The sequence below is a fragment of the Callospermophilus lateralis genome, chromosome 19 (genome assembly GCF_048772815.1).
Source record: "Callospermophilus lateralis isolate mCalLat2 chromosome 19, mCalLat2.hap1, whole genome shotgun sequence".
NCBI lineage: Eukaryota > Metazoa > Chordata > Mammalia > Rodentia > Sciuridae > Callospermophilus > Callospermophilus lateralis.
This window is the reverse complement of record NC_135323.1, coordinates 30,905,618-30,921,187: the sequence shown is the minus strand read 5'-3', so window position 1 is coordinate 30,921,187 and position 15,570 is coordinate 30,905,618.

Below are 15,570 nucleotides of genomic sequence, written 5' to 3'. Positions count from 1 at the left end.
CCCAGTGCCTCCTTCTTCTAGTAGTATTTATAATGCCACTCATTTCAAGGCCTCTCCTTACTGTACCCCTAATCTTGGTTTCCCCCCAACATTTACACCTTGTCAGGATCATTCTTGGGAGAAACATCAAGTTGCTAAAGGTTTCTCCCTTTCCCCCTCTCTTGATAGGTATGTTTATAACTTTAACAATAGTGCCAGCTCCTCTACAGGAGTAGGTTGGTCCTGGTTTCAATGACTGATTTCCAATGAAAAGGGGGCTTCAGCCGATATTTCTGCACTGGCTCAGTTGGTAGGAGCCAAAAGTTGGCTGGCTAATATTTCTGGTACTGTTAGGGAAAGTGAACAAGGTAATAGACTTACATCTGTTTCATTCAACTCTCTGTTGTATAATGCCATATTGCCTCCTGCTATGGTCTGTGTCCAATCCCCCTTCTTATTCCTTTTGGCTGAGGCCACCTCGTCGGGGATGCTGTATTGTTCTCATACTACCTGTCTCTTATCTGAGTGTTGGAATGGTTCCTGGACTGTAGCAGTGGTTATGAAATTTCCAACTTTCGTCCCAATCCCGGTCACTGCAGATCCTGATAAATTCCTTATTGTTGAGCTACTTAAAGTCCGCAGAGATTTTGGAATCACAGCGGCTATAGTGACAGCCGTGGCGATATCTGCTGCTGCAGCGGTTACGGCCGGAATGGCTATGGCCAATCAAGTACAAACTGCTGCCACCATTAATCAAGTTGTCCAACAAACTTCCACCATACTTGAATCCCAAAATACAATTAATCAACATATTTTGTCAGGGATTTTAGCTGCCAACCAAAGAATAGATTTACTCCAAGCTCAGGTAGAAGAATTGGCTGACTTAGTGCTTTTGGGTTGTGTTGACCAACGTGCACATTTATGCATAACCTCTATCAGATTTAATGATTCCAGGAATTCTTCCCACATCTTGGCGAATATTTGGCTGGAAATTGGTCCATGGAAGCGGAAGACATGATCCAGTCTCAACTAACCCAGATAGCTGTCTTGAATAGCACCCGTGTTGATCCCGTGACTTTGGGTCAATTCACCAATTGGATATCTTCTGCCTTTTCCTTTTTTAAAGAGTGGGTGGGGGTAGGCATTTTTGGTGCAATGTGTTGCTTCGGTATGTTTCTCTGTTTGTGGTTTCTCTGTCGCCTCAAAGCCCGCAATGCTCACGATAAGGCTATGATCATCCAAGCTCTTGCAGCTTTAGAAAATGGCAATTCACTTCAAGTCTGGCTTGCGCAGCTTAAACAGTAAATCTTTGACATGGCCATTGCACCCCAAGTTATTATAACATTGCACTGGGATCGGCATGTCTTTCCTCATTATTCTCTTGGTGTTGGAAAGCCCTTGCACTCTGCCGGTCTTGCTGCCATTGCACGCAGGTGGGTTTCCACACTAATGCTTCTCTATCGCCTTAAAGTCCGTGCCTTTCTTTCAGGGTGCTGTCAACTCGTTTGTCGTTGTGTACAGCCACAGAACAGCCTCAGCTGTCCCCCTTCGTCCACCTTCATCACGATGCAGGATGCGAGGCAAAGCACTGCACTTGAGTGATCCCTCAACGGACCCCAAGGAAAGCATGTCCTATTGCATGCGGGTTTGACGTCCACACCCCCGCCCTACGAAAAAAGGCGTCGGCTGATATGGGGTCAGGTCTGGGGAAGGCGCCTCCTTAGGACTGAACCATACATTGCAGCCGCTTCTGCACAGTGGGATAGGACCTCTACTTTCACCTGCATTGTTTTATAAAATAGAAGGGGGAACTGTAGTAAGCCACTGTTGTAGATTGTGGCCGCCATTAGAAGATGGCGCCGGCTTCCACTGTGGCCTGTGATAAACAAATTCTTTTGTGGAGAGTTGGCACGCTATCCCTTGCCACCCTATAAGAAAGATCCACGCGGCGGCTTAAGATTGGTACGTGGGGGGCTTTATTAGGCTGTGCTTGGGCTCTCGGAGAGGAAGAGAAAGGAAGGTCACTAAAAGATACTTTAATCAAGGCCTGAATAAACTGCTGAAAGAAGATTCCTGAGTTGTGTCTTCCTTGCGGGCAAGGGGTCGCGACAAAGCATGAAGAATAAATTGCAAAATCAAATACAAGAGGCCTATAAGGAAACCAAATTTACAAAATTAAAACAAATCTACACGAAGATACATTATAATGAAAAGGACTAGCATACAGAGTAAAGATAAAAATTTAAAAGCCACAGAGAAAGGTATGAGATCACATATATGGAAAAAATTAGGATCTATACAGATTTTTCAATCCAGAACCTCAAAGCTAAAATATCCTAATATATATATATATATATATATATATATATATATATATATATATATATATATATACCAAGCTATGAAAGAAAATAGATGCCAACCAAGAATCATATTCAGCAAAACTAAGCTTTAGATTTGATGATGAAATAAAAACCTTCCATGACAAACATAAGATAAAAGAATTACAACTAGAGAGACTGCAGTACAGAACATCTTTGGCAAAATAGACCATGAGAAGAAAATGAAAAACAACAATGAAAATCAGCAAAAGGAGTGATTACACTAAAGGAAAAATCAGCCAAAAGAGAAACCAAGTCGATATAAATACCAAAAATAAACAAAAGTGACTGGGAATACAAATTATGTCTGAATAGTAACCCTCAATATTAATATCCTGAAATCACCAAACAAAAGACATAGACTGGCAAATTGAACTAAAAAAAAAAAAAGACAATATGTTGCATTCAAGAGGCTCATCTCATAGGAAAAAGCATCCACAGACCAAAGGTGAAAGGTTGGGAAGAAACACACTCACATGGTCTGTAGAAACAAGTAGGGGTTTCCACCCTCATATCAAATAGACTTCAAGCCAAAGTTAATCAAAAGGGATAAAGAAGAACATTTCATACTACTTAAGGAAACCATAAATCAATAAGACATAAAAATTATAAATATGTATGCCCCAAGCAGTAGAGCATCTATACTCACTAATCAAACTCTTCTCATCTTCAAGAGTCAAATAGACCACAATAAAGTAATTCTGATGACTTTAACATGCCTCTTTCACCACTGGATAGATCTTCAAAACAAAAGCTAAACGAAGAAATTATAGAACTCAATAATACAACCAATAAGTTAGACTTAACAGACATAGAGAATATTTCATCCACCAATGAGTGAATACACTTTCTTCTCACCAGCACATAGATTCTTCTCTGAAATAGATCATATATTATACCACAAAGAAACTCTTAGCAAATACAAAGAAGTAGAATGTTTTGAACAACCAATAAAAAAAAGAAAAAAAAAAACCAAAGAAGTAGAGATAATACACTGAATTCTATCAGATTATAATGGAATAAAATTAGAAATCGATGATGACATAAAAAATAGAAGATACTCCAAAACCTGGAGAGTAAATATTATGCTATTGAATGAACAATGGGTTGTGAAAGACATAAAACAGGAGATTAAAAATTATTAGAGGTTGTGGCTCAGTGGCAGAGTGCTTGCCTAGCATGTGTGAGGCTCTGGGTTTGAGTCTTAGAATTGCTTATGAAAATAAGTAAAATAGACATGATGTCCATGTACAACAACACAAAAAATCTAAAATAATTTGAAAAATCCTTAGAGTTAAATGAGTACACTGACACAATATATTGAAATCTCTGGGACACTGTGAAGGCAATACTAAGAAGAAAGTTCATTGCATGGAGTTCATTCCTTAAAAGAAGAAAAAGTCTACAAATAAATGCCCAAAATTACATCTGAAAGCACCCCCAAAAAGAAGAACAAATCAAGACCAAAGCAGTAGAAGACAGGAAATAATTAAAATTAGATATGAAATCAATGAAACTGAAACAAAAGAAACAATTAAAAAAATTGACAAAATAAAAAGTTGATTCTTTGAAAAAATAAATAAAATCCATAAACCCTTAGTCATGGTTATAATGAAGAGAGAATAAACTCAAATTACTAACATCTGTGATGAAAAAGGAAATATCATGATGAACATGACAGAAATACACAAGATAATTAGAAACTATTTTGAAAATTTGTACTCCAGTAAAATAGAAAATATCAAAGGTATTAACAGATTTCTAGGGTCATATGATTTTCTCAAACTGAATCAGGATAATATTCACAAGTCAAATAGATATTTTAAGGAATGAAATAGAAGATGCCATCAGAAGCCTCTCATTCATGAAAATCCCTGGACCAGACAGATACCAGCTGAGTTCTAAAAGACCTTTAAAGAATTAATACAAATACTCCTCAAACTATTTCACGAAATAGAAAAAGAGGGAGCACTTGAAAACTCATTCTATCATGCCAATATTGTCCTGATTCCAAAATCACATCAAGACACATCAAAGAAAGAAAGCTTCAGATTTCTAGCTCTAATAAACATAGATGCAAAAATTCTCAACAAAATTCTAGCAAATAAAATACAAAAACATATTAGAAAGATAGTGACTTACAATCAAGTAGGGTTCATCCCAGCGATGTAAGGATGGTTCAACATAAATATAAATGTAATTAATCACATCAATAGACTTTATTAATTATAAAATGTAATTAATTACATCAATAGACTTAAAGATAAGAATCATATAATCATCTCAATAGATGCAGAAAATACAAAATACATCACACCTTAATGTTCAAAACACTAGAAAAACTAGGGATACTAGGAATATTTTCAATATTGTAAGAGTTATCTATGCTAAGCCACAGGCCAACATCATTCTAAATGGAGAAAAATTGAATGCATTCCCTCTAAAAGCTGGAAGAAGACAGAGATGCCTTCTTTTGCCACTTCTATTTAACATAGTTTTTGAAAATCTAGCCAAAGCAATTAGATAGATGAAAGAAATTAAATGGATATGGATAAGAAAAGAAGAACTCAAACTATCACTGTTTTCCAACAACATGATTGTATGCCTAGAAGATCCAAAATATTCCACCAGAAAAATTCTAGAACTAATAAATGAATTCAGCAAAGTATCAGGATGTAAAATGAATACCCATAAATCAAAGGTATTTCTTTACATCGGTGACAAATCATCTGAAAGAGGAAAATCACCCCATTTACACTGTCCCCAAAATAAATAAATAAATAAAATACTTGGGAATTGACTTAATGAAAGAGGTGAAAGACCTCTAAAATAAAACTACAGAACACTAAAGAAAGAAATTGAAGAAAACCTCAGAAGATGGAAGATCCTCCCATGCTCCTGGATAGGCAGAATTAATATTTTCAAAATGATTATACTGCCAAAGCACTATACAAATTTCATTCAATTCCAATCAAAATCCCAATGACATTCCTCATAGAAATAAAAAAAAGTAATCATGAAACTCATCTGGAAAAATAAGAGACCCAGAATACATCAAACAATCTTTACTGAGAAGAGTGAAGCAGGTGGCATCATTATACCAGAACTTAAACTAAACTATAGAGCAATAGTAACAAAAACAGCATGGTATTGGCACCAATGGTACAGAATAGAGGATACAGAGACAAACAAACATAAATACAGTAATCTCATACTAGACAAAGGAGCCAAAAAACTATACTGGAGAAAAGAGAGCCTTTTCAAAAAATGGGGCAGAGGAAACTGGAAATAGACATGCAACAAAATGAAATTAAACTCCTGTTTCTCACCATGCACAAAACTCAGCTCAAAGTAGATCAAGGACCTAGGAATTAAACAAGAGACACTGAACCTAATAGACAAAAGTAGGTCCAAATCTTCATCATGTTGGATTAGGCCCTGAATTCCTCAAAAAGATTCCTATAGCACAAGAAATAAAATCAAGAATCAATAAATGGGATTGATTCAAACTGAAAAGCTTCTTATCAATGAGGTGAATAGAGAGCCTATAGAATGGGAGCAAATTTTTAACCACATACACATCAGATAGAGCATTAATATCTAGGATATATAAAGAACTCTAATAATCTTAAAAACAAAGAAACAACCAAAAAAACAAAACGAGTAATCCAATCAACGAATGGGCCAATGCATTGGTTAAGACCTGGTACATATTTTAGTCCTAAGCACAGATTAGCCTATTGATATTGATGTAAGTTTTTAATGATTCTATTTGTGTGTTATATGTAATATTGGGGTTTATACTGATGTAATCATACAGGCATAAAATATAATTTGCTTCACTTTATTCCCCAGTGCATCCACTATCCCTCCTCTCCTCCTTCTCCTTGTTCCATTTCATTTAATCTATTGGTATTCTATTTATTTATAGCTTTTAAAATTTGTGTTTGTAGATGTACATAAAGGTGAAATTCAATGTATGAAGTACATCATTTATAGACATAGCATAATTTGGCCAATTTAATTTTATTTTTTCTCTCTTTTTTCCATTCCTCCTCCCTTCTCCTCATTCCCCTTTCTCTGCCCCACTGGTCTCTCTTTCACTTTCATGGGATTCAACTCCCCTTTTTATTTCTTAGTTTGGTATAGCTTCTGCATATGACAGAAAACATTCAACACTTGTCTGTCTCAATCTGGTTTATTTCACTTATCCTGATGGTCTGTGGTTCCATGCATTTCCTATCGGATGACATAATTTTATTATTCTTTATGGCTGAGTAAAACTCCATTATGTCCCTTTTAACATGTGTGAATTGTTCCTCATGTAAGTAGAGCAGGTGGAAAGTCATATTGGATTTACTCATAACATCATCTCAGAAAAACACATGTTTTTATAACATAGAAACATATAGTTTCCATAGAAATGTGTTTCCAAAAGAAAATAAAAAGTTTTGGGGGTTTGGGTGCACTAATTAAATTGCTTATGGTCATAAAATGATACTTCAAACTTTCCTTGTTGAATCAATGTTGTTTTACATGCATTCAAATCTTATCACATTTTGCCAGTGAGAAGTCCACATTTTCAGGCCAGTGTCAGGAATCCATAGGGATTTACAGACCAGAGGGATGGGAAGAGTTGTCTAGAGTAGGTATAAGTTTCTACAGAAGTTTGACACTAAGAACAGATAAAAGAAGAATGACCTGCCTGTGCTGCTTAAATTTCTACTCTTTCTGTTGATTTTTAAGAACTTTGAACTTTTATCACCTAATCCTTAATTCCTCAGACCAAGTAGACATAGAATATTAGATAATGTGCAAATTAGATAGTCCATCATATGGTGACATTAGATAATAAACTGGTGTTATTTCCAAACAGTCAGGGGATGTCTTTCATCCCTAAAGTGATGGGGCCTCACAGGTAGTAATGACACCTGTTACAGAGCTGTTCCTCTCTTAGCTGCCCCGGCTCGATGTCTACCCATTTAATTAATCATCTATTCATCAAAAATCAGGAGGCCATATATTCTGACTTATGCAAAGAAAAAGCTCAAATCATATTTTGGTGTTCCTATATCTTGTATCTGCTCTGGAATTGCATCAAGGTGTTTGGAGGTCTATGTGTCTATGCAGGCCACTGTTGCAGGCCGGTGTTTTATTTTTTATTTTTTCCTTTCACATCCATTGGTTTGGGACATGCAGACTTTCCAGAAAGCATGAACTTCTCTTTCGTCAAGAATTTGGGTAACTTGCTGTGTACTGCAATATTCCCTCAGGGACTGCATAGCAAAATGAATACACACTGAAAGGACCATCAGCTCCATCTTGTCTATGTCCCATCTCTCCTTGAGAGGCCATCTTCCCAACAGAATTAGTACAGAATGGCCTGAAAGTACAGTGAAGGTGATTGACACAGAGCCAACTCTTCTTGGTATATTAACAAAGCAGGAAGATGGAGTGGTCACCAAAAACTCCTGAGAAAGGATCATGCACAACCACAACAATCTCACCCAATTCAACTCAGCCAACTTTTCTTGATGCCAGTAGTAAAACCTTCTGCTGGATATCAGGCTACAATGGTGGATAATACCCAAACTGGGCCCTTGAGAAGCTTAACATCTGGTTCAGGGAAACACTGGTGGAAAAAAGCAATGTGCTAGAAGGGTAGAAGGACAACAATGGAAGTTAGTGCAGAGCACAGAAGTTGCTTCAGAGGAATAAATGATACTGTTGATGGTGGTGATGGTGGTGGTTTGTTCATTTCTTGGTTTGTGAGGATTTTTTGTTTGTTTGTTTTGAACTGGGAATTGAACACAGAAGTGATTCTCCACTGAGGTGCAACCTTTATTCATTTATTTATTATTTATTTGATTATTTATTTTGGTACTGGGGATTGAATCCAGGGGTGCTTAATCACTGAGCCACATCCCCAACACTTCACTATTTGTTCTAATTAGTTATACATGACAGTAGAATGCATTTTGACACATTATACAAAAATGGAGTATAACTTATTCTTCTTGTTGTACATGATGCAGACATACACCAGTCATGTAACCATATATGCATAGAGGGTAATGACCAGTTCTTTCTACTATCATTAATATGTGTGTGTGTGTGTGTGTGTGTGTGTGTGTGTGTGTGTGTGTAATGCTTAGGAGGTCACTGCATTTCTGAATCTGGTTTTGAACTCATGATCTTCCTGCCTCAGCCTATAGAGTCCTGAGGAGAATAGACAAGGAATAAGTTGTCCTACACTTTGAGATTAGTAAGGAAAGCCTCTACCAAAATAGATGCTATAAGAGCTGGCTTTAGGAGGCTCAGCAGGAGTCTTTTATGAGGCACAAAAGTATTCTAGGCAGAGAAACCAGTGTGGGCAAAGATATATGGATGGAGCTTGTGTTGACAAAGGTCTCATGATTTGAAAATACAGCAGCTATGAGACTGGGGTTGTGCTCAGAGGTAGAATGCTTACCTACCATGTGTGAGACACTGGGATTGATCCTCAGCATCACAGAAATGTTAAATAATGATATTGTGTCCACTTATAACAACAACAAAAAGACAAGCAGCTAGGATCCAGAAACATATAAGGAGATTTAATGCCAGTAGCCTCACTTGAGTTTCTCATAATATCACATAACCTTTGGCATTATTGATTATGCAGTGATTTCTTGATTTTCCACAAAATAAGAATTGAAAGAATTACAGCAGTCCCATGCCAGGTACAAAATACAGGTCTGGCCACACATCACACACCCCTCAGAAAATCCAAAGTGTAATTGCAAAAATCAAGAAAAGAACTTTAGTCAGTGCAGCCACACCAGAAAGACAAGGGGATCAATGTTTCAAGTCATGTCTTCTGGGTGCTGACATGACCCAATGATTTAAATGGAAGCAGAATTGGGACAGTGGGGAAGAGGTATGCATTGTTAAGCAGTCTTGTCCAAAATGAGGTCTGAAGGATCACTATCTCACTTCTAGCACTGTTAGGTGGCTCCTGAGAAGTCCTTATCACTTGAAAGGAATAAATTTTATTTATTGTTCAGGATGTTTATCTACCAGACCTGGAATCCTAAAAGGGGCAGTCTAGGTCCCATGAGATGATTGCTCCTGTTGAGGGAATAAACTCCTGTGTTTATCTGTCCACAAGGCTCTGCCTTAACAGGAAGGAAATGAACAATGAATGAAGACTTCTGGGAACCACCCTGGGATTCTGAAACAAGATACGGTAAAAGCTGACACTTGAGGAGCTGGGGTTGTGGCTCAATGGTAGATCACTTGACTGTCATGTGTGAGGCACTGGGTCTGACACTCAGCACTGCATAAAAATAAATAAATTAAACAAAAGTGCTTTGTTCATCTACAACTAAAAAGAATATTTTTATAAAAGCTGATAGTTAAATATCCCTTCAATCTTGCCTCAATCTTCATGGGGGATAAGATAGATTAGATAAATTTGTAATCTATTGCTAGTTTTTATATGAGCACTCCTAAAATTATTAACATGTCTATGTGCAGAGCTGAGTAATAACAAATATTAAGTTAGTAAAAAGGATACTGAAATAAGGAAGAATGCCAAGCTTTATCCTGCTTTTAGTTACTCATTGTACAGCTGCAGGCCCCAGAGTCATTGTCTTTACCAAAGGCAGTATCTGTAAGTCCCTGTTTTCAAACAAAGGTGAAAGTAGGAGAGTGCATGATTCTTTGCCAACTGCAAAGAGGACACTTGGCACCTCCAATTCCAGGAGATGCAAAGGTGACCTTTCCACTGAATTCATTTCTGGCCTCACCTCCTTTCCCAGCACAAAAACTTGCCTCACTGAATCATAGCTTGTCATAAAAGGGTCACTATACAGGCACAGTTCTGCAAAGGGCAGCCCATATAGCTGAAAGAAAGATACAGAATTCAAAACTGATGAAGAAAAGTGATGAAGAACCTGACCTTGAATTCTTCCATAGACACCCGGATCCTCCTGTACTATCAGCCTTATGCTTTTCTATCTGTGAGTCACTGTCCAGCCTTTTCTCCTCCAGAAGCCTGGAGTTGGTGGTCTAATAAGGTTCCTGTTTTCCTTAACTATTTGGAAGATAAAAATAGATGATGGAATTGAAATTGCTATAAACACTTAAGAATTTTCTATTGATCTTAGAGCTTCTCCCTATCCTGAAATCTATTTTACTATGGGTTTGGGGATTCATGGGAAGATGTGTCCCCAGGGATAATCTGATTGGCTCTGAGTTTGCACCTAGAGTGATGAACCAGAATTCACCATATACAGCTACTGTGTAAGTTCTTATCACATGCAGTGGGAATCTCACCCTTTCAAGCTTTGGGAATTCTGGAAAAAAAACAGGTTCCTTGGGTTTTGTCTCTCCATCTTCTGGGTTTTCTGCAAAAATAAATTCTGGAGGACTGTACCTGTTCATATTACTGATTCCAATGACCTCCTGGCTGTACCATTTGTACAATGCACCATAGCCCCTCAGACTCCCTGGGAGGCTGACTGAAGAATTCCCTCTTTTCTGTGAACCTCTCCTAGCACATACTTCCCTCCTAAAACTCCATTCTCCCACCCTGAAATTCAGAGAAATGTCTAAACGATGAGTATCTAGAACAGAAAATACCTGACAGAAATTTTAAGAAGTTTTATTCATTTCTTTTGTATTATCCTTCCTCGCTCTGGGAGATTAGCATCAGTAAAGACACTTATTTACCCCCAATATAAAATCTATATTTGGGGTGCCAAATACCCCTAACCCAAATGGGCTGTTCTTTTTTATTTCCCTCTACACTCCAGCATGAAAGAATGAATCTATACCATCTAGAAGTGATGTAATTTAATTTTATTATAATGTTATAGTTAAAGCTTCATCCCAGGATTTCATAAGCTGACTTCCATGCCACTCTGTTATAATCGAATTAAGCCTTTATTGAAGCACAGTAGTGGCCACTGATGAGAACATAAAGCTGTTCCCCCGATCAGCCCTGAACAATTGCAAGGGTGCTCCTCATAAGCCTGAAAATCTTAAAAGGGATATTCAGGGGTCTAGCCAATGCAAGCAAGCCAGGCTACAGAAGCAGGAGAGTGCAGTCAAGTGTACGGAAGCCTAACAAATCACAGTGATCCCAGTCATCCCAGTTACAGAAACAGAGCCCCGTTACTCTAATTACAGAAACAATGCCCCATTAGGTAGTTCTGTGTTCTTAAAGGTTTTGATAGCAAAAGGAGAAGAACATCTTGGTCCAGTCATGACCCTTCCATTTGGCATGGTTGTTTTACAGAATGGAGTCACAAAATAAAATGGAGTCACGTTTGCTTTTGCTATCACATTCCCCACTGGTTTTAGTAGGTTTGATGTCAATATTGCACATCATTAGGCCTCAGTTTCTTTTTCATCCTTCTGCTTCTAAGGGACCGTACTAGGCTCAAAACACCATAAGTCGGATCTCACCTACAGTCTTCTGTAATAGGCAGAGCCCTATAGTAGTCCCAATCAGGAGAAGTACTAGGGGCCCAACTATGGCTGAGATGATGGTAGTCAGCCAAGGAGACCATGAGAATAGGTTTTGGAACTAATTGCCTCAAGGGTCTTATGCTGTTTTTTTTCTTTTTCACTAGCACCAAACTGTTTTTTATTTTCCAAGAATGGTTTGCATAAAAACAACAAATTTTTCCTAGGGCAATACAAATTCCTACTTGTTTTAGAGAGAGATGATCTAGACCCATCTGTTTGTAATACTATTTCTGTAAGAGAGTCTAGTGAAAACTCTAGTTTGGATATTGACATTTTTAGTTCTCCTAAATCTATATCTATTTGACGGCCGATAAACTTAAAATTTTTAGAGTCTGTGATAAGAGCTGCAGTTCGCAAAGCAGTATACTGATCCAGCTATCCCCATACCAGCCAGGAGGGGAACTAAAATGGGGGCAGCCTGTCTATGTTGATAAATCAGTGGGCCCTGGCCTTTTAATAAGCCCAGGTTCTTTTCTTTTTTTTCTCCATCAAAATAGTAGGTTACATAGTTCCAAGTTATTGACAGTTTTGAGATTTAGGCAAGGAGTTTGAAGTGGGACCTGGGAAGCCCAGTTTTTGGTGAACAGGGAGTTGTCCCACTTATAATTTGGGTTGTGGAAGCAAGTGTCTCTTTCTGGGAGATCATCCAGGGTGATCTTGGGGGTAGTTCCCCAGGTACATCTTCCTGAGCTAGACATATTGGGGAACATCTATACAGACCATAATGTTTTCTCTAATATAAGGGACCTACTACTTCTGCAAGGGGAGAAGGGCGATGACTGTTCTTGCTTCTTTGAGGTGAGAGGGTGTGAGTGCAGTGGTCAAGCAGTTTGGAGTCCCTTTGTAGAAATTGAGAAGGTCAAGGAGTCTATGGTAAAAATCTGGTTCAGGAAGAAAAGATTGTAAATTCACCTGGGGGTGGGCACTTCTATGAGAGAAACAAAAAGACATGAGTACTGAAATAAAATTAATGCAAACTAGCAGTTGTAGAATCTGAAATCTTTTCATGAATATTATGAAAATGATAGAAATTAATAATTGTTTACCAGGAGGTGGGGACCTGAGAAATTGTCCCCATAACAAGACCTAACAAAGCCTAATAAAGCCCTTTTTTAGGGACATAAATCTTTAACATTGTCAGAATTATAAGGAATGTAGACACAACATTTAGTTAAGTTAGTTAATGTCATCTGATTTTTGTAAAATATCTTTATTGGCATGACCTCTACATTCAGTAGAGATGTCTTTGTTACTAAGGGCTAGATAATTATACTAGCAAACACTGATTAAGTCTACTTGTGTATGAGGTTAGGAAACTATGTAGGCTTTAAATTGACTAAAAACTTCAGGCTCTGGCAATTTTTATTATCAGGCATTCTTGACTAAGAATTTTTCTTTTGTTGCCTCCAGTCTTACTTTTTGTGTGTGTGTGTGTGGGGGGGGTATTAACTCATGTGTACATTTTAAGTTACATTAAAATAACTGTTGTTTATTTTAGATGCCCAGGAATGGCTGTGCTTTGGTTTTTAACTGTTTTTGCTAGGTGTTTCAGATCAAGCTGGTCAAATTGACCTTTATAAACATTAACATTTTTAACAGCTGTTTAACCATCTAGAAACAAAACTGTGCATTAGTAACTTTAAAGATATTTGTACTTTTATTTATTTTTCCAATTGAAATTGAACCTTATAAATTATATTAACCAAAGATATTTTGATCTATTTTTTAATTTTAATTTATGAGCTCAGATGTCATTTTTTTTGCACCAAATATATGAAGACATGGCAATACATGTAGACGGACAGTACACCAGTGCATCCACACAAAGCAAAAAGAAAAACAAAAGACTTATAGCTTATTTTTTAAAACCTATTAGATTGAGAGTTAACCCTTGTAAATTGGCCTTAGAGTAAAGCAGAGTTTAATCAGAAAAATATATTAATCTAGGCATATTGGATCAAAATTATCAATTGACAAATATAGAATTTTAAAAGTTTTTCTGACCTTTTCCTGAGGTGGTCCTGTTCATCAAAGCTAAAAAGAGTTAAGCGAATATAGACAAATGAAAGGGTATTATTTTTTTTTCCTGAAGGAACTTCCCAAAGATGCAGCTCCATTGGTCTCCTTGGGAGAGTCCCCCAGGTTGAGGTCCCATTCTAAACTGTTTTTTCTGATTTCTTGGAGAGTGGCCGCCAAATTTTAGCCTGACATTGAAAAATTTTTGGACCACTTTTTTAATAGTTGAGAGTTATTCATGATTGCAAATACTGAGAGACAAAAGCCAATTTTCCTAGACAAAATTATGCTTTTTGTTATACAATTTAGGAATAATAATTTTATAAAACACTTTAGTTTTAATCTGTCCTCTATAGGAACTCACATAATTTACCCAGTTGGCCACCTGGCCCAGTTCCTAAATGAATGCAATCTCCAGAATGCTTTTTTTTTAACCTTTGGCTTTTACTTTTGACAATTCTTTTAGTCCTGTTGGCAGCACTTTACATTTTAATGCAAGCTGTAGTGAGCACAGTTAAAACCATTTTAACAATTCTTTCCCATGAGAAACAAATTGAGATAGAAATTAACACAGAACACAAAGGGAACAAACAAAAACAAACCAACAAAAGTTCTGAAAATTGTTAAGAAAATAAGTTAAAGGGGTATAGGTAGAGATCTCTCTATATAGAGCTTCCCTGTCCCATGATGTTGATGGAGTGAAGGAGTCCTGATGAAAGAAGAGCAGTTATGAGAACAAGAAAAGGTCCACACACAACACACAGATAAACACAAGACAGACGGCCGGCAAACAGACACTGGACAAATGATAAATAGCAAGGCAGACGCTGGGGAAATGAAAAACAGCAGAACAGATGCAGGACAAGCAACAATCGGTAAGGTCACACAGGGAGAACTCTAATGGGGCAGAGATCACATCTCATCTTGCCCCCAGGAACACATGAGGCCACAGGGAGGTCTCCAGTGGAACAGAGAAAACATCTCTTCCTGTCCCCAGACACAGATGAGGCCCTACAGGGAGGCCTCCAGTGGGACTGAGACAACATCTCATCCTGCCCCCAGATACAGACAGATGAGGTCACACAAGGAGACCTCCAATGGGGCAGAGACATGACTGATCCTGCCCCCAGGTACAGCTAAGGGCCCACTGGGAGACCTCCAGGGAGACAGTGACAACATCTCATCCTGTCCTGGGAAAGGTGTAAGCAACAGCGTCCAATCTGACCTTTTCCCTAAAGGAGTCGACTCATCATATCTGACAGGCCGGCAGGAGGCTTTTAAGAGCATCCTAGGATGGGGCCGAGGTCAAAGGTCCATGTTTGGAGGCAAATTTGGTGTGAGGGTAAGAAAGAAATGGACCCTGGACGTGCCCCAGATGTTATAGTTAAAGCTTCATCCCAGGGTTTCATAAACTGACTTCCAGACCACTCTTGTATAAACAAATCAAGCCTTTATTGAAGCATACTAGTGGCCACTGACCAGAATATAAAGGTTTTCCCCTGATCAACCCCTGAACAATTGCAAGGATGCTCCTGAAAACCCTGAAAATCACAAAAGGGAGTTTGGGGGTCTAGCCAATGCAAGCCAGCCAGGTTACAGAAGAAGGAGAGTGCAGTCAAGTGTAAGGAAGCCTAACCAATCACAGTTGGCTCAGTCACCCCAGTTACAGGAACAGAGC